At 26.8% G+C, this 21829-nt stretch overlaps 1 protein-coding gene across 1 annotated transcript in view; it reads left to right on the top strand.

The window, feature by feature from the left end:
* Positions 1-7858: 7858 nt before the first annotated feature.
* The window catches only part of LOC142235289 (uncharacterized), a 483342-nt gene continuing 469371 nt past the window's right edge, over positions 7859-21829 (top strand). Inside the window, exon 1 of the mRNA XM_075306540.1 lies at positions 7859-8352. The gene's annotated coding sequence lies outside the window, so the exon portion shown is untranslated. The remainder of the gene's footprint in view (positions 8353-21829) is intronic.

Below are 21829 nucleotides of genomic sequence, written 5' to 3'. Positions count from 1 at the left end.
TTAGCACTACTTATATGGTGCAACATGTTGCATACATGTTCTCCAGGTTGCATGGTGTCTCTTTATGTTGTCTAGCCTAAAGATATGCAACATAGAAAAACATAGCATCAAACCTTAACAAAGTAAGAGCAGATAGTTTTTAGGAAGTAGAATGAATTTGCAACAATTGAAACGAAAACTTTACACGAAACTAAAAATTGTGCAACACGATGATGACTGAGAAATTCATTCTCGTATTGTTTTATGCATTCTCTTCTACCAACAGATTCTATTTCAATTGAAATTGTGTGGTTGGTTGTTTTCATTCGGTCGTTCGTTTATTGTCTTGTCGTAGTAATCGTCGGAGTTTTGTAACTGGAAATTCTATTGCATACTTTTGGGATTGCTTTGTGTGTGTGTGTGTTGGCATGTGCAGCATATGCCTACATAGAGCTTTCGTTAGCCATTCTTGTTGATTCGAACAAACCAGAACTATTCAACGGCATTGTTCTAGACCGACCATCTTTTGTGTCTGCATTCTGCATTTTCGAAAAGAAAAAAAAAAGACGAACAAAATCAAAACTACTGCCATTCGCATTTGAAACGATTTTCATTACTTTTGACCATGCCAATACTCTCGTACTCTCAAACGCTCGTGGACAAGTTCGTACACTCCATGGTCGTTTGCCGTTGGTGTCGTATGGGTTGTAGTGCCGGTATTGGCAAGTTTCGTCGTCTATTACCCGCATCACATGTTGGAGCACACGAAGGGCCCCCTGAATGCATTTCGGCTTTCCTACAGTGACCTGGGGGTATGTGTGTGTGCAAGTGCTGGCTGGGTCCACCACGGATTCGAATGTAGACGGGTTGTATGGTGTTCATGTGTTTGTTCGTTGGCTTGAATTGAAAAAGGCCAATGCGCTTTTTAACGAACAGCGTAAGGATCAGTTTAACGCGAATTACGGTTACGAAAGGATGCTTATGCATAATATTGTAATAAACGTAAACAATAAAATTTGAACGCGTAGTGTGTGTGTATGTGCAGTGTAATTTTTTTGGAGAACAAAACATAACAAATAAATTTAAAGAAAATAAAAAAAACAACAACCAAAAGTAGATGTGACAGAATATGAAAAAAAAAATCTCCAATTAAAGATCTCTGTTTAATTTAAAGAATTGTTTTTAATTAAATCCAAATCCCTTGCCCATCATATCAAGAAAAATTTCCCCCAGTCGGAAATTGACCTTCCTCAATCCAGTAACGGTTAGTAGATTGAGTGAGTGTGCCAGAGCAGAGAAGAAACAATCTCATAAAATGGAATGATTTTTTTTTTGCTGCCTATGTTTAGGCCTGAAACAGCATAAATTACTGGGGTGTGAGTGAGTGAATGTGTGTAAGTGTAGACTTAAGGGTGTTTGTGTGAGAGTGTCTATGTGTGTTAATCAAATCAATGCGTTGGTGTTGTGGGCAAAAGCATGGAAGCTTAAATTAATTCCAGTAAATAGATTGAGGTTGAAGGCTAAAATGGAATTACATGGACTAATTATTTTTTTTTTTAAATAGAACTCCTTAAAGTAGGCAACAATTTTATGTTAATTTTTAAGGTATTAACATGTTCGGATGAAATGTTTGTCTTTTCTCCTTAAGTGAAATTAAACAAGTACATACGGCCGTAAGTTCGGCCAGGCCGAAGCTTATGTACCCTCCATCATGGATTGCGTAGAAACTTCTTCTAAACACTGCCATCCACAATCGAATTACTTAAGTTGCGGTAACGCTTGCCGATGGCAAGGTATCTTAAAACCTCCTAACACAATCTTCTAAATTGTATGTAAGTCCATACGTGGTATATATTACATCAAAAAAGATCGATCCAATACGTATATAATTCAGTTTGGCAAAGTAGACATAACATTTTGACAAAATTTTCTACAGAAAAAAAATTTTAACAAAATTTTCTATAGAAATAAAATTTTGCCAAAAATTTCTATACAAATAAAATTTTGACAAAATTTTCTATAGAAATAAAATTTTGACAACATTTTCTATAGAAATAAAATTTTGGTAGATTATTTTTGGCTCTAGTGGCAACCATGATTATGAACCGATAAGGACCAATTTTTGTGTGATTGGACCAATTTTGGTATGGTTGATAGCGACCATATACTAACACCACGTTCCTAATTTGAACCGGATCGGATGAATTTTGCTCCTCCAAGAGGCTCCGGAGGTCAAATCTGGAGAACGTTTTATATGGGAGCTATATAATTATGGACCGATATGGACCAATTCTGGCACGGTTGTTAAAGATCATATACTAACACCATGTTCCAAATTACAACCGGCTTGGATGAAATTTGCTTCTCTTGGAGACTTCGCAAGCCAAATCTGGGGATCGGTTTATATGGGGGCTATATATAATTATGGACCGATGTGGACCAATTTTTGCATGGTTGTTAGAGACCATATACAAACAGCATGTACCAAATTCCAGGCGGATCGGATGAAATTTGCTTGTCTTTGAGGTTCCGCCAGCCAAATCTGGGAATCGGTTTATATGGGGGCTATATATAATTATGGACCGATGTGGACCAATTTTTGCATGGTTGTTAGAGACCATATACAAACAACATGTACCAAATTTCAGCAAGATCGGATGAAATTTATTTTATTTCTAAAAAGTGGCGTAAAAAGTACCACCCTTTTTGATAAAGAAAACATACGAACAAAATTGATTTAAATTATTTTTTCCTATAGAACTGATTTGATTATTGTTTAATTAATTTGATCTAAATTAACCTTGAAAAGTCCTTGTGAAATTTTATTATTTCATAAATCTGTTTTTTTAACTATATTAGTCGTTTTATACAATCGTTTCCATATTATTGTAAATCACTTTTTTAAATTCATATTTCGTTTGCTTACCACAGAAAATACACGTACAAGTGTCTGCTTGTTGCTGAGGCACCAATCACATCTGTAAATAGAAATTGGGATCATATGTTAAAAAATATTACAAAATAAATTGCTTTATTAAAAGGTGGCTTAACAGGACAAAAAGGGGCATAGATGTGAAAAAAAATGGCAAAAAATATGTTTTCGGTTAAACAAAGAGGATAATTTTCTTACAAAGTGTTACAATGCTAATATTGCTTAAAACAAGGGTCGTCATAAATATATACTAAAACAGTTTCCCATCATTCAATCCTCATCGATAATGACCATAGATTTGTGCAAATTTCACCACGCTATGGCTGCGATGTTTACTTTAGCGGACGGACACAAATTTCCAAAATTCCTGTCGTAAATTTAATGACAAAATACAGAAATACAATTTTGAGAAAATTTTCTATAGCAGTAACATTTTTAGATAATTTTCTATAGAAATAACATTTTGACAAAATTTTCTATAGAAATAAAATTTTGACAAATTTTCTAAAAAATAATGCACGAATTCATTTCGGCATAAGCCGGCTATCATGCAAAACCTTTTTTCGGAAGGTTCAATTGTGGGTCATTGTTGGGTTTAATGAACTGCCTGAATTTATTCTAATAATTGGATGATAGTTTTGCTGCAAATAGAGGATGCTGATGGGGAATGTGGTAATTCCGAAACGTGCGTCCATCCAACCATCTTGTCTATAGGGCTTTGCCCAAATAAATTTGACAAACATTCTTTTCCTCTGTTGGTTAAGCTACACTTGTAGTTTAGTAAATGCATGGTTTTAAGCTGAAATCAAAAAACAACAACAATGCTTAAAGAACAAAATCAACAATAACAAAACAAAACGAAAAAAAAATAAATTTTGAAAAAATTTTCTATAGAAAAAAAATATTGGGAAAATTTTCTGTAGAAATAAAATATTGACAAAATTTTCTAAAGAAATACTATTTTGACAAAATTTTCTATAGAAATAAAAGTTTGAAACAATTTTCTATACTAGTAAATTATTGAAAAATTTTTCTAAAATAAATAAAATTTTGAAAAAAAATTCTAAAGAAATAAAATATTGTGAACATTTTCTATGGAAATAAAAATGTGAGAAAGATTCTCTATAGAAAAAAATTGACAAAATTTCTATAGAAATAAAATTTTGACAAAATTTTCTAACAAAATAAAATTTTGAAAAAAAAAAAAAAATCTGTGGAAACAAAATATTTTGAAAATTTTCTATAGATTTCTATAAAAAAATTTGAGAACGATTTTCTATAGAAAAAAATTGCCAAATTTAATATAGAAATAAAATTTTGAGAAAATTTTCTATAGAAATAAAATTGTGAGAAAATTTGCTATAGACATAAAATTTTGAGAAAATTTTCCATAGAATAAAATATTTTGAAAATTTTCTATAGAAATAAAATTTTGACAAAATTGTCTATAGAAATAAAATTTTGACAAAATTGTCTATAAAAATAAAATTTTGAGAAAATGTTCTATAGAAATAAAATTTTCGAAAATTTTCTATAGAAATAATATTTTGACAAAATTGTCTATAGAAATAACATTTTGACAAAATTGTCTATAGAAATAAAATTTTGACAAAATTTTCTATAGAAATAAAATTTTGACAAAATTTTCTATAGGAATAAAATTTGGACAACATTTTCTATATAAATAAAATTTTGAAAAATTTTCTATAGCAATAAAATATTGTGAAAATTTGTTTAGAAATAAAAATTTGAGAAAGATTTTTTTAAAAAAAAAAATTGACAAAATTTACTATAGAAATAAAATTTTGACAAGATTTTCTAAAAAAAAATATTTTTTCCGAGACTTTCCATAGAAATAAAATATTGTGAAAATTGTCTATAGAAATAAAAATTAGAGGAAGTTTTTCTATAGAAATAAATTTTGACAAAACTTTCTATAGAAGTAATATTTTGAGAAAACTTTCTGTAGCAATAACATTTGTAGAAAATTTTCTATAGAAATAACATTTTGACAAAATTTTCTATAGAAATAAAATTTTGACAAAATTTTTTATAGAAGTAATATATTGAAGAAATTTTCTAAAGAAATAAAATTTTGACAAAATTTTCTGTAGAAATAAAATATTGACATTTTTTTTTCATTTTTAAACAATTTTCTATAGAAATTTAAATTTGAGAAATATTTCTATAGTAGTAAATTATTGAAAAAAATTTTCTATAGAAATAAAATTTTGACAAAATTTTCTAACAAAATAAAATTTTGAAAAAAAAAATTCTGTAGAAACAAAATATTGTGAAAATTTTCTATAGATTTCTATAAAAAAATTGAGAAAGATTTTCTATAGAAAAAAATTTACTATAAAAATTTACTATAGAAATAAAATTTTGAGAAAATTTTCTATAGAAATAAAATTTTGAGAAAAATTTGCTATAGACATACAATTTTGAGAAAATTTGCTATACACAAACAATTTTGAGAAAATTTTCTATAGAATAAAATCTTTCGAAAATTTTCTATAGAAATAAAATTTTGACAAAATTGTCTATAGAAATAAAATTTTGAGAAAATTTTCCATAGAATAAAATCTTTCGAAAATTTTCTATAGAAATAAAATTTTGACAAAATTGTGTATAGAAATAAAATTTTGAGAAAATTTTCTATAGAAATAAAATTTTTCGAAAATTTTCTATAGAAATAACATTTTGACAAAATTGTCTATAGAAATAAAATTTTGACAAAATTTTCTATAGAAATAAAATTTTGACAAAATTTTCTATAGGAATAAAATTTGGACAAAATTTTCTATAGAAATAAAATTTTGAAAACATTTTCTATAGAAATAAAATATTGTGAAAATTTTCTATAGAAATAAAAAATTTTCTATAGAAAAAAGAAAAAAAATAATAAAAATTGACAAAATTTACTATAGAAATAAAATTTAGACAACATTTTTTATAGAAATAAAATGTGGACAAAATTCTTTATAGAAATAAAATTTTGAAAAAATTTTCTATAGAAATAAAATTTTGACAAAATTTCCTATCGAAATGAAGTTTGGCAAAATAAAATTTTTGATTTGGTAGGTTTTTGGTAAAAAATTTTTCAAATTTTGGTAGATTATTTTTGGCTCGAATGGCAACCGTGGTAGAAGTTATTTCCCTCTGCTATTTGTTCTGGGGTCCCATTCTAGCAGGGCCATCTTACTGGCTTCAAAATATTAAATTCGGCATCTATGGCCACCTCAGGCCACCGTCTTCTTTATTATCATTTGATGGTTCTATATCGTCTCCAAGGCTCTAGTTGACGTAGCCTTCTTGACGTAGCGAAGACAACATGTCCGTTGGGCCCGTTAGGTTAGGTTAGGTTAGGTGGCAGCCCGATGTATCAGCCTCACTTAGACTATTCAGTCCATTGTGATACCACATTGGTGAACTTCTCTCTTATCACTGAGTGCTGCCCGATTCCATGTTAAGCTCAATGACAAGGGACCTCCTTTTTATAGTCGGCGTTCCACAATGCAGTGAAATGTCACCAGCATTACTGAGGTGGGATAATCCACCGCTGAAAATCTTTTTGGTGTTCGGTCGAAGCAGGAATCGAACCCACGACCTTGTGTATGCAAGGCGGGCATGCAAACCATTGCACCACGGTGGCTCCCTCCGTTGGGCCCGTTGTAAAATTGTGTTGCACTGTTGCACTTCCTCTCCATAGATGTCCACCAGACTAGCGACCAGCAGACTAAAAAACGGACACCTCTTAAAATTGGAAAATTTTCGTGAGACTTTATTATCACATTTAATTTAACTTCTCATTATTAAACATCTCCCATATGTGGACAACATTTTGGCGACCTTTGGTAGTAAATTTTGTCGACATTTAAGAGATGTTCACTTATGAGAGATTAATTTAAATTTGATAATATAACAAAAGCCTCACGAAAATTGTCCGCTTTTGAGAGCAGTCAACGTTTTAGAGTGTTCACGTTTGAGAGGTTTCACTGAATATAGTATGGGCTATTTATTATAAAATTGTTATACCATTGAAATTAATCTATAGTTTTTTGTTTTCTTATTCTTGCAGGATCTACGTGTAACTAAAAAAATCAAAGAAAATTTATTGAATTTTTACGCAACGCCTAAAAGTATACTTTTATATTTGTGCAATAACAAAAACCAGAAGAATCATTAGCATAGCATATTCATATCAACTGGAAACATTGTAATCAAATCAATCAAATCAAAAATAATAAAATTAGTGACATTTAGTAAAATAAAATAATTAAATATAACATTATATATGTATAGATCTGTGTTTAAAATATAACTAAATTAAGATTAAAAAAAAATTTAAAAAAAAAACTATGAATGTTATTTCGAAAATGGTCTTGACTTATTAATTTCACCAAGCAAACAAGTTACGCTCGCTTAAAATCGGAACGGTTGTGAAAAAAAAATCGAAATTAGTTTTCAAGGATAACAAAAAACATTAGTTTTCGGCAAAATATAGAACTAAATTAAAATTAATTTAATTTAATTTTTATAAGTTTAAGATAAACTTAATAATAGTACAATAAACATTTTTCGATTAATAATTGAGGCGTATAAAACATACAATAATAGTAAAATAATAAACGTGTACTATTCATAGATACTAACAAAAATAGAAAATTGGGCTAAAAAACAAACTTATTTTAAAAACTTATAAACTAATATGTATGTGAAAAACTTAAATTAAAAATAATTTAAAAAAAAACTAATTTTAATATTTTTTAAAATTCTGGGCTATTGAAACTGAATGTCTAATTTCGATAACGAATTCATTTCTGGGCATGGAATTAATTTCCCCTCTATTTATCCTGAAAATATTATCGAAGCGTTAAGAAACTTTTGGTATGCTTAATTAAAATATATAAAATATATTTCACAATATATGGGAGAAAAAAAAATTTATAAATAGTTGTAAATCAAAAAATTATCAAGTGAAAAAAATTTCTATAGCAAATTCAATATACGTTCATATCAGTGTATGTGTATGCTTGTAGCGATATTTGTGAATTTGTGTTTAGTGTGCTTAATAATATTGAAAAAAAAAATAATGCAAGAATAACTTCAAAAAATTACCGACATCATCAGCAAAACACCATAAATTTGCATAAAAGCTTTCATTCATGCAGGCTAAAGCCACAAAACGACCCATGTTGAGCGTTTATTGAATCCAGCAAGCCCTTGCCTCCAGAGACCCCCATAGACATTCATTAATGGGGCAACAAAAACAAAAACTATATCAATTATCACATTTGTAATTGAATTTGGAATATTGAAATTATCATCGAATCTACAATACAGACAGAGTCAGCATTAAAAGCATTCTCCATATCTATCACATTTTGAACGAATCAAGAAAAAAGTCAACTTTGAATATTACAATTGACCAAAAATTGGTAAGTATTAGCCAATAATATAATTATCTATAATAATTTATAAAGATAAAAGGTTTATTTTTTGGAGCAAACCTGGGGAGTGGTAATCTTTTGTAAATAGCCGTCAGCAAAGAAAAAAAATTATTATGGAGTTTGTAATGAAAAATTATAAACGGCCGAAAGTGTACTCTACAGGGATTTGTATATAAAATTGTAAAAAGTAATTTTTTTAAGAGGAAAATTATTCAGAAAATTCAGAAATTTCTTCTTTCCTTTTGCAACCACATGTCGTGCAAGACAAGCTCTTGCATTTTGGACAAAAAAGTGGGTTGTTATATTACGGCACACGCAACGAAAAAACAAAAGTTTTGAAAACGTTCCATCTTCAGTATCTCTCTGCAAAAAGTTCCAGTTTTGGAAGAAAAACATGACAAAGTTGATTGAAATTTAATTGAAATACAGGAAACCGGTTAACCGATGGTTAAAAACCGGTTTTCACGATTAACCGAAAATTCAATTTTTTTCTCTATCCGGTTTCGGGTTGTGTAAATGAATTCGGTTAACCATTATCGCTTTTAGACACCTCACAAATGTCAAGCTTTACGATAGGTTAGGTTAAGTCAGGTGGCAGCCCGATATTTCAGGCTCACTTAGACTATTCAGTCCATTGTGATACCACATTGGTGAAAGCTTTACGATAGAGCTGTCAAATTTCGGGGGTGCCCAATGCCGATATTCGCCTCTATGCTACAAAAAGTAGCATTCGCATATTATGGACGTGGAAACCTTGTATGTGCCACAATGTATTTTTCAGAGTACAATACAAGTAATTCCATTGTGGTCTTTAATTGACATTTTTACTCAATCCACGATGTAGGGGCAATGGTAGATTTTTTACTGTTTGGTAGAATGGTAGAATTCATGATGCTTTGGTTTTGGATTTTGCCGAATATTCCTCTCCAACTAAGATGTACCTAACAAATTTTCTATAGAAATAAAATTTTGACAACATTTTCTATAGGAATAAAATTTTCTAGAGAATTCGAGTATTTTACAATAATTTTCTATGTAAATAAAATTTTGATAAAATTTTCTATAGAAATACAATTTTGAAAAAAATTTCTACACAAATAAAATTTTGAAAAAAATTTTCTACAGAAAAAAAAATTGACACAGTTTCGACAGAAATAAAAATTTGAAAAAATTTTCGACAGAAATAAAATTTTAACAATAGAAATAGAATCTTAACAAAATTTTCTATAGACATAAAGTTTTGACAAAATTTTCTATAGAAATAAAATTTTGAAAAAATTTTCTACAGAAATAAAATTTTAACAATAGAAATAGAATCTTAATAAAGTTTTCTATAGAAATAAAGTTCTGACAAAATTTTCTATAGAAATAAAGTTTTGACAAATTTTTCTTTAGAAATAAAGTTTTGACAAAATTTTCTACAGAAATAAAGTTTTGACAAAATTTTCTATAGAAATAAAATTTTGACAACATTTTCTATAGGTATAAAATTTTCTAGAGAATACGAGTATTTTACAATAATTTTATATGTAAATAAAATTTTGATAAAATTTTCTATAGAAATACAATTTTGAAAAAAATTTCTACAGAAATAAAATTTTATAAAAATTTTCTACAGAAAAAAAATTTTGACAAACTTTCGACAGAAATAAAATTTTGAAAAAATTTTCTACAGAAATAAAATTTTAACAATAGAAATAGAATCTTAATAAAATTTTCTATAGAAATAAAGTTTTGACAAAATTTTCTATAGAACTAAAATTTTGACAAAAGTTTCGACAGAAATAAAATTTTGAAAAAATTTTCTACAGAAATAAAATTTTAACAATAGAAATAGAATCTTAATAAAATTTTCTATAGAAATAAAGTTTTGACAAAATTTTCTATAGAAATAAAGTTTTGACAAAATTTTCTATAGAAATAAAATCATGACAAAATTTTCTATGGAAATGAAAATTTGCCAAATTTTTCTATAGATATAACATTTTGACTAAATTTTCTATAGAAATAAAATTTTGACTAAATTTTCTATAGCAATAAAATTTTGAAAAAAAATTCTACAGAAATATAATTTTGAAAAAATTTTCTACAGAAATAAAATTTTAACAAAATTTTCTATAGAAATAGAATCTTGACAAAATTTTCTATGGATAAAAAATTTTGACAAAATGTTCTATAGAAATAAAATTTTGACAAAAGTTTCTATAGAAATAAAGTTTTGACAAAATTTTCTACAGAAATAAATTTTTGACCAATTTGTATAAAATTTTGACCAAATTATATAAAATGTTTACCAAATTGTTTATAAAAATTTTGACAACAATTTTCTGTGTAAATAAAATTTGTGATAAAATTTTCTATAGAAATAAAATTTTAACCAAATATGGAAATAAAATTTTGACAAAATTTTCTATAGAAATTAAATTTTTACTAAATTTTCTATAGAAATAAAATGTTGACAAAATTTTCTATAGAAATAAAGTTTTGAAAAAATTTTCTATAGAAATGAAATTTTTACAAAATCTTCTATAGAAATAAAATTTTGACAAAATTTTCTATAGAAATAACATTTTTACAAAATTTTCTATAGAAATAAAACTTTGACAAAATTTTCTACAGAAATTTTGAAAAAAATTTAAAAAGAAATAAAATTTTGAAAAAATGTTCTACAGAAATAAAATTTTGACAAAATTTTCTATAGAAATAAAATTTTAACCAAATAAAGAAATAAAATGTTGACAAAATTTTCCATAGAAATAAAATTTTGACAAAATTTTCTATAAATAAACTTTTGACAAAATTTGCTATAGAAATAAAATGTTGACAAAATTATCCATAGAAATAAAATTTTGACAAAATGTTCTATAGAAATAAAATTTTTATAAAATTTTCTATTGAAATAAAATTTTTTTTAAAATTTTCTATAGAAATGAAATTTTTACGAAATTTTCTATAGAAATAAAACTTTGACAAAATTTTCTATAGAAATAACATTTTTACAAAATGTTCTATAGAAATAAAATTTTGACAAAATTTTCTGTAGAAATACAATTTTTACAAAATTTTCTATAGAAATAAAATTTTTACAAAAGCTTCTGTAGAAGTAAAGTTTTGACAAAATTTTCTGTAGAAATAAAATTTTAACCAAATATAGAAATAAAATGTTGACAAAATTTTCTATAGAAATGAAATTTTTAAAAAATTTTCTATGGAAATGAAATTTTTACGAAATTTTCTATAGAAATAAAACTTTGACAAAATTTTCGATAGAAATAAAATTTTTACAAAATGTTCTATAGAAATAAAATTTTGAAAAAATTTTCTGTAGAAATAAGATTTTGACAAAATTTTCTATAGAAATAAAACTTTGCGAAATAAGATTTTTTTGTTTGGTAGTTTTTTTCGTAAACATTTCTCCAAATGTTTGTAGAATACTTATGGCTCGAGTGTCAACCGTGTGTAGCGTACCTAAGATTCGGTCCAGATGAACTTTTAGACATCATATTTGTAATGGCTTCTAATTTGTATTAAGGTGATAATTCATAAAATTTCTCACTAAATCAGTGTCTAGTCAGCTCAGCCCTATGTTGGATAGTCCCACTTATGGTCTATTTAATTCGACAGAAAATTAATTTTTTATTATTAATATCTAAAAAATTGAACCATTAAAAAAGATAAAGCAAAAATCAGAAATAAATTTGACTTTACAAAGGTTCAACGAATTTAAAGTGTTTTTTTTTTTTAACTCTACCACATCCCATATAAATATGTTGCATTGACCAACAACACAGCTGCTTAACCAAACTGCTATCTCGAGCATGTTGTTTTTTAATTGATTTCCGTACCATGTAGCCATGTACCATGTAATGATACAAGGCAAGTGTTGGAAATATATAACAGACAAGTCTTGTCGTCGCTAACACTGCTGTAGTCTGCTTCACTACCATATCCATAACATAGTAGTAAGTTTATATGTTCCCAATTGGAAATTGGAGTACACTATGTGGCCCAAGCAAATCCTGTTGGTAGAATACGACAATGTAGCTGAAAAGCAATATTTCTTCAGTTGCCAACATTCCATGGATTTGGTTGGATCTAATAATAATTGCATTTGCCTTGTGTGAGAAATTCAATGGAGTTTGAAATTGCATAGAAATCCGTTAATGATGCAATCTATTATGGATAGAATAGAATCGGATATTATGTAGTATAATGAGTTAGATGCATGGGAGTCAACGGTTGGCATGCCCGGCTTGTATATATAGGATCGTGTGTCCAACTCCAGTTTCGATCGAACACCAAAAAGTATTTCAGCGGTGGATTATCCCCTCTCAGTAATGCCGGTGACATTTGTGAATGTTTCAAAACTTTTCTAAGTGGTTACACCGCAATGTGGAATGAAGTTTGGACTCAGTTGCAAAAAGGAAATCTCCTGTCATTGACTTAAAGAGAAGAAGTTCTCCATGATCTGGTAAATTTTTCAACATATTCCTCGCCAACTAAGAGGCATTGCACAAATGTTTAATAGCAATAAACTTTTGACAAATTTTTCTATAGAAATAAAATTTGGACAACATTTTCTATAGAAATAAAAGTTTGACAAAATTTTCTATAGAAATAAAATTATGACAAAATTTTCATTGAAAAAAAAAATTGACAAAATTCTCTATAGAAATAAAGATTTGAACGAAATTTTCTATAGAAATAAAATTTTGACAAAATTTTTTATAGAAATAAAGTTATGACAAAATTGGTCATAGAAATAAAATTTTGACAAAATAGTTTATAGAAATAAAATGTTGGCAAATTTTTCTATAGAAATAAAATTTTTACAAAATTTTCTATAGAAATAAAATTTTGAGAAAATTGTCTATAGAAATAAAATTGTTACAAAATTTTCTATAGAAATAAAATTTTGACAAAATTTGTTATAGAAATAGAATTTTGACAAAATTTTCTATAGAAATAGAATTTTGACAAAATTTTCTATAGAAATAAAATTTTGACAAAATTTTCTATAGAAATAAAATTGTTACAAAATTTTCTATAGAAATAAAATTTTGACAAAATATCTAATTATACAATTATTTTTCGAGCTTTATGGACAGATATAGATTAAGGAACATGGTTAATAGAGCCATTGAAAAGAAAACGCCAGATACCAATCTATACACGCCTGGACTGTACATGTTTCGGTTCGGGCGAATGAACCTTTCCACAGCCTTTAGTATAGATCTGGCTGGGAGAGATAACTCAATTTTGGGCCCTTTATGCTAACTCCTTATGGAGAAAACATTTGGGAAATTTCCTCTTACAAATTGAATCATCTTTTCTCCCACTGTACATCATCTTTTCATATAACTTACAAGTCCCTTAATCTTATTTTTATTTCGTTTTGTTACATAGTAATGCAACAACACGAAATTTATTTTTAGAAAGCTAATATGTTAGAATTCACCTAAGTGGTGAACAGTCGAACAATGCTTATTGTTTCTACAGTCAACTACAACATATGACAATTAACAGAAACTGGTTTCCAGGATACAACAACAACTCTAACGCGTACATTAGTCGTGTTTTTCCTAGTTTTACGACGGGCTCATCGTTGCTTATTATATTACATGTTAGCCTGATACCGAAACAGGCAATTGACGTCCAAATGCATTATATCTAATTATACAATTATTTTTCGAGCTTTATGGACAGATATAGATTAAGGAACATGGTTAATAGAGCCATTGAAAAGAAAACGCCAGATACCAATCTATACACGCCTGGACTGTACATGTTTCTGTTCACCACTTAGGTGAATTCTAACATATTAGCTTTCTAAAAATAAATTTCGTGTTGTTGCATTACTATGTAACAAAACGAAATAAAAATAAGATTAAGGGACTTGTAAGTTATATGAAAAGATGATGTACAGTGGGAGAAAAGATGATTCAATTTGTAAGAGGAAATTTCCCAAATGTTTTCTCCATAAGGAGTTAGCATAAAGGGCCCAAAATTGAGTTATCTCTCCCAGCCAGATCTATACTAAAGGCTGTGGAAAGGTTCATTCGCCCGAACCGAAACATGTACAGTCCAGGCGTGTATAGATTGGTATCTGGCGTTTTCTTTTCAATGGCTCTATTAACCATGTTCCTTAATCTATATCTGTCCATAAAGCTCGAAAAATAATTGTATAATTAGATATAATGCATTTGGACGTCAATTGCCTGTTTCGGTATCAGGCTAACATGTAATATAATAAGCAACGATGAGCCCGTCGTAAAACTAGGAAAAACACGACTAATGTACGCGTTAGAATTGTTGTTGTATCCTGGAAACCAGTTTCTGTTAATTGTCATATGTTGTAGTTGACTGTAGAAACAATAAGCATTGTTCGACTGTTCACCACTTAGGTGAATTCTAACATATTAGCTTTCTAAAAATAAATTTCGTGTTGTTGCATTACTATGTAACAAAACGAAATAAAAATAAGATTAAGGGACTTGTAAGTTATATGAAAAGATGATGTACAGTGGGAGAAAAGATGATTCAATTTGTAAGAGGAAATTTCCCAAATGTTTTCTCCATAAGGAGTTAGCATAAAGGGCCCAAAATTGAGTTATCTCTCCCAGCCAGATCTATACTAAAGGCTGTGGAAAGGTTCATTCGCCCGAACCGAAACATGTACAGTCCAGGCGTGTATAGATTGGTATCTGGCGTTTTCTTTTCAATGGCTCTATTAACCATGTTCCTTAATCTATATCTGTCCATAAAGCTCGAAAAATAATTGTATAATTAGATATAATGCATTTGGACGTCAATTGCCTGTTTCGGTATCAGGCTAACATGTAATATAATAAGCAACGATGAGCCCGTCGTAAAACTAGGAAAAACACGACTAATGTACGCGTTAGAATTGTTGTTGTATCCTGGAAACCAGTTTCTGTTAATTGTCATATGTTGTAGTTGACTGTAGAAACAATAAGCATTGTTCGACTGTTCACCACTTAGGTGAATTCTAACATATTAGCTTTCTAAAAATAAATTTCGTGTTGTTGCATTACTATGTAACAAAACGAAATAAAAATAAGATTAAGGGACTTGTAAGTTATATGAAAAGATGATGTACAGTGGGAGAAAAGATGATTCAATTTGTAAGAGGAAATTTCCCAAATGTTTTCTCCATAAGGAGTTAGCATAAAGGGCCCAAAATTGAGTTATCTCTCCCAGCCAGATCTATACTAAAGGCTGTGGAAAGGTTCATTCGCCCGAACCGAAACATGTACAGTCCAGGCGTGTATAGATTGGTATCTGGCGTTTTCTTTTCAATGGCTCTATTAACCATGTTCCTTAATCTATATCTGTCCATAAAGCTCGAAAAATAATTGTATAATTAGATATAATGCATTTGGACGTCAATTGCCTGTTTCGGTATCAGGCTAACATGTAATATAATTTTGACAAAATTTTTTATAGAAATAGAATTTTGACATAATTTTCTATAGAAATAGAATTTTAACAAAATTTTCTACAGAAATAAAATTTTGACAAAATTTTCTATAGAAATAACATTTTGGTAAAATTTTCTATAGAAAAAAAGTTGGCAAAATGTTCTATAGAAATAAAATGTTGATAAAGTTGTCTATAGAAATAAAATTTTGATAAAATTTTTTTATAGAAATAGAATTTTGACAAAATTTTCTATAGAAATAAAATTTTGACAAAATTTTCTATTGAAATACAATTTTGACAAAATTTTCTATAGAAATAAAATTTTGACCAAATTTCCAATAGAAATAAAATTTTGACAAAATTTTCTATGAAAATAAAATTTGATAAGATTTCCTGTGGAAATAAAATTTTGACAAAATTTTCGATAGACATAAAATTGTGATAAAATTTTCTATAGAAATAAAATTTTGGCAAAATTTTCTATAGAAATACAATTTTGACAAAATTTTCTATAGAAATAAAATTTTTAAAAATTTTCTATAGAAATAATTTGTTGACAAAAATTTTTATAGAAATAAAATTTTGACAACATTTTCTATAGGAATAAAATTTTGACAAAATATTCTATAGAAATAAAATTTTGACAACATCTTCTATAGAAATAAAAATTTGACAACATTTTCTATAGAAATAAAATTTTGACAAAGTTTTCTATAGTAATAAAATTTAGACAAAAATGTCTATAGAAATAAAATTTTGTCAAAATTTTCTATAGAAATAACATTTTGACAAAATTTTCTATAGAAATACAATTTTGACAAAATTTCTGATAGAAATAAAATTGTGATAAAATTTTCTAAAGAAATAAAATTGTGATAAAATTTTCTATAGAAATAAAGATTTGGACAAAATTTTCGATAGAAATAAAATTTTGACAAATATTTCTATAGAAATAAAATTTTGACAAAATTTTCTGTAGAAATAAAATTTGGACAAAATTTTCTATAGTAATAACATTTTGAAAAAATTTTCTATAGAAATAAAATTTTGAAATAATTTTCTATAGAAATAAAATTTTGACAAAATTTTCTATAGAAGTAAAATTTTTACAAAAATTTCTATTGAAATAAAATTGTGGCAAAATTTTCTATAGAAATAAAATTTTGACAAAATTTTCTATGGTAATAAAATTTTGAGAAAATTATCTATAGAAAAAAAGTTTTGACAAAATTTTTTATAGAAAAAAAAGTTTTGACAAAATTTTTTATAGAAAAAAAAGTTTTGACAAAATTTTCTATAGAAATAAAATTTTGACAAAATTTTCGACAGAAATAAAATTTTGATAAAATTTTCTATAGAAATAAAATTTTGACAACATTTTCTATAGAAATAAAATTTTGAAATAATTTTCTATAGAAATAAAATTTTGACAAAATTTTCTATAGAAATAAAATTTTTACAAAAATTTCTATTGAAATAAAATTGTGACAAAATTTTCTATAGAAATAAAATTTTGACAAAATTTTCTATAGTAATAAAATTTTGAGAAAATTATCTATAGAAAAAAAGTTTTGACAAAATTTTTTATAGAAAAAAAAGTTTTGACAAAATTTTTTATAGAAAAAAAAAGTTTTGACAAAATTTTCTATAGAAATAAAATTTTGACAAAATTTTCGACAGAAATAAAATTTTGATAAAATTTTCTATAGAAATAAAATTTTGACAACATTTTCTATAGAAATAAAATTTTGAAATAATTTTCTATAGAAATAAAATTTTGACAAAATTTTCTATAGAAATAAAATTTTTACAAAAATTTCTATTGAAATAAAATTGTGACAAAATTTTCTATAGAAATAAAATTTTGACAAAATTTTCTATAGTAATAAAATTTTGAGAAAATTATCTATAGATAAAAAGTTTTGACAAAATTTTTTATAGAAAAAAAAGTTTTGACAAAATTTTTTATAGAAAAAAAAGTTTTGACAACATTTTCTATAGAAATAAAATTTTGACAAAATTTTCTATAGAAATAAAATTTTGACAAAATTTTCTATAAAAATAAAATTTTGACAAAATTTTCTATAGAAAAAGAGTTTTGACAAAATTTTCTATAGAAATAACATTTTGAGAAAATTTTCTATAGAAGTAAAATTTGACAAAATTTTCTATGGGAATAAAACTTTGACAAAATTTTCTATAGAAATAAAATTTTGACAAAATTTTTTATGGGAATAAAACTTTGACAAAATTTTCTATAGAAATAAAATTTTGACAAAATTTTCTATAGAAATAAAATTTGTACAATTATCACATTAAAAGTAACCTCTCATAAGCAAACCCCTGTCAAATGTGAACAAAATATAGCCGACCGTGGGTGTCCACTTCTAAAAAATTTCACTGTACATAAAATTTAAAGTATAAGGATTTTAAATTCTCTCATGTTTTCGCTTTTAACATTCACAATCAATTCCATCAAAGCAAATAGCCATGTTTCGATAGGACATTATGCACATGATTAAAAAAAAAGCAAAAACATGGCATATCCTCCCTACCAATAGGGTCATCGACAACAACTAAAAGGATGACAGAAGCAGCATATTCTCAAAACAAAATTGAATGTCCCGAAAGAAAAACTGCAAAAATAAAATCACTCACACATATTTATTTACATTAAAATAAAAGCTCTCATAACAAAACCAAAACTAGCCGGGATTGCATCAAAAACAAATCTAAGCAAATGCCAAAAACCATCATTTATGTCATTCCTTTTATGTGCAACGGAAAGCTATTCCGGCAAATAAATGCAACCCGGCATATGGTAGTGGTCATTGCTTTTTGTTCGATGGATTTCGTATAATTTAGGTATGCCCTTCAAGAAAGATTAAAAGTTCGAATTTATTTTTAATGCAACGATCAGTTTTTCCACTACGTACCAAACGGGATCGGATGAGTCTTACTACTCGAAGAGACTGTGCACGCAAAATCTGGGATCGGTTTAATTTTGGGCTATATATAATTATGGATCAATATGGGCCAAATTTTAACCGGATCTTATGAAATTTGCCCCTCCAAAACTCTCCGCAATCCAAATTTCCTATGGAAATGAAATTTTGACAAAATTTCCTATGGAAATGAAATTTTGACAAAATTTCCTATAGAAATGAATTTTCGACAAAATTTCCTATAGAAATGAAATTTTGACAAAATTCCCTATGGAAATGAAATACGTTCCAAAATCGTGAACGGATGGTAATAGCATGAAAGGGAAATGTTCACGAAACATCAAAACGGAATGTTCGCGGTTTCGTCCACGGGCGTTCACGATTTCATGAAGGTATCTCTATTTTCTGTGGCCATGTAAATTGTTTCAATGTTCGTTAGACGTTCTTATGGCAATTCCATCGGTAGTGCAATGTGCTAAGACGACTGTTAACACGTATGGAGCAGACAATCCTGAAATATATACGAAATTTTGAGAAAATTTCCCATAGAAATGAAATTTTGAGAAAATTGCCTATAGAAATAGAAATAAAATTTTGAGAATATTTTCTATAGAAATAAAATTTTGAGAAAATTTTCCATAGAAATAAAATTTTGAGAAAATTTTCTATGGAAATGAAATTTTGACAAAATTTCCTATAGAAATGAAAATTTGTCAAAATTTTCAATAGTTATAAAATTTTGACAAAATTTCCTATGGAAATAAAATGTTGACAAAATTTCCGATAGAAATGAAATTTTGACAAAATTTTCTATAGAAATCCTATAGAAATGAAAATTTGACAAAATTTTCAATAGTTATAAAATTTTGACAAAATTTCCTATGGAAATAAAATGTTGACAAAATTTCCGATAGAAATGAAATTTTGACAAAATTTTCTATAGAAATACAATTTAGACAAAATTTTCTATAGAAATAAAATTTTGACAAAATTTTCCATAGAAATAAAATTTTGAGAAAATTTTCTATGGAAATGAAATTTTGGTAAAATTACCTATAGAAATAAAATGTTGACAAAATTTTCTATAGAAATAAAATTTTGACAAAATTTTCTATAGAAATGAAATTCTGACAAAATTTTCTATTGAAATAAAATTTTGACAAAGTTTTCTATTGAAATAAAATTTTGACAAAATTTTCTATAGAAAAAAAAATTTTGAGAAAAATTTCTATAGAAATGAAATTTTGACAAAATTTTCAATAGGTATAAAATTTTGAGAAAATTTCCTATAGAAACGAAATTTTGACAACATTTTCAATAGGAATAAAATTTTGACAAAATTTCCTATGGAAATAAAATGTTGACAAAATTTCCCATACAAATAAAGTTTCGACAAAATTTTCTATAGAAATAAAATCTTGACAAAATTTTCTGTAGAAATGGAATTTTGGTAAAATTACCTATAGAAATAAAATTTTGACAAAATTTTCAATAGGAATAAAATTTTGATAAATTTTCCTATGGAAATAAAATGTTGACAAAATTTCCGATAGAAATGAAATTTTGACAAAATTTCCTACAGAAATGGAAATTTTGACAAAATTTCCACAAAAAATAAAATCGTTTACAAAATTTCGTACAGAAATGAAATTTTGTTGATATTTCCTATAGAAATAAAATTTTGACAAAATTTCCGATAGAAATTAAATTTTGACAAAATTTCCTATGAAAATAAAATTTTGACAAAATTTCCTAAAGAAATTAAATTTTGATAGAATTAAAAGTTTGAAAAACATTTCCTATAGAAATGAAATGAACTAGCCAGTCGTGGGTTCAACCCCAGTTTCTACCGAACACCAAAAATTTTGCAGCGATGGGTTATACCCTATCAGTAATGCTGGTGACACTTCTGAGTGTTTCAAAACTTCTCTAAGTGGTTTCACCTCAATGTAGGACCCTTGTCATTGAGCTAAACATAGATTCGGGCAACACTCAAAGATAAGAGACAAGTTCCCCACTGTGATATCACAATTGACTGAATAGTCTAAGTGAGGGTTTTACCACGGCCCAGAATATATACTTTATGGTCTTTGAGACCAACAATCCTATGGTGGAGGGTATAATATAGAAATTTTAATTAAAAGAAGATCATAATCTGCATTTTAATTTTTTTTTTTCTTTATATTTATGATACGAATCTTTGTATTATAATATGCAAAATGATAAAAAAAAACATCTGAATACCATATTAAAAAAAAAAAAAATGTGTGTGTGTTTTTATGTTTAAATAGTGATTGTATCTTACAAAATACAGTGCATATTAAACAAAGTTTTTATTTACAAATGAACAATTTGATTTAATAGAGAATAAAATAGATTTACACTACGCAGTTTTTTTAACAACATTACTTTCAAATCTGGTAAATATTATATAACTTCAAATTTGTAGTTTTTTGAGTTTTTAATCAAAATTTTGTTTTTCAATTTTGACTGCTGATTAATCAGAAGTACTACAAATTTTCCGGAAAAAAAACATATTTTTAAAAATAGCGTTATGATGTCTTAGTTGCAATAAACTTGATTTTATAGAATTCCACCAAAATTTTAAGACGTAAGAATTTTTTGCTGGTTGTATCTTAAAATATACTGTGACCATTTAAGGGTTAAAGAAGTGCCACTTTTGGCTTGGAATCAATACCGAAATCCTTAAGGGATGGTCAAGATCTTTAAACCGAAGTAAACGTTTGTTTGAATGGGTTGAAGAGTCATTAAGAGAGGGAGAGAGAGAGGAAGACAGTGATAGACATGATTATAGTTTTCTGTAAAATATCTTTTGTTAAATTTCAGGATATTCTTAATAATAATAATTCCAGAATTTATTTAATGACATCACTACACAGTCCTTGCATTCGTAAGGTTGATGAATCCATTTTGTCTATTTTAAAATTTAAATGGTTCAGACAAAAAGAACAAATTATTTAATAAAAACATTTGAAACATTTATTTATAAATGAACATTCGAATTGTTAAAGCAAAAGATATTTGCCTTTTTGTGTGGCAATTCAAAAAAAATTTTT

The sequence above is a fragment of the Haematobia irritans genome, chromosome 4 (assembly GCF_050003625.1).
Source record: "Haematobia irritans isolate KBUSLIRL chromosome 4, ASM5000362v1, whole genome shotgun sequence".
In the NCBI taxonomy this organism is placed as follows: Eukaryota; Metazoa; Arthropoda; class Insecta; order Diptera; family Muscidae; genus Haematobia; species Haematobia irritans.
Note: the sequence above shows the minus strand (reverse complement) of the source record. Positions and strands in the feature narration are given on the sequence as shown.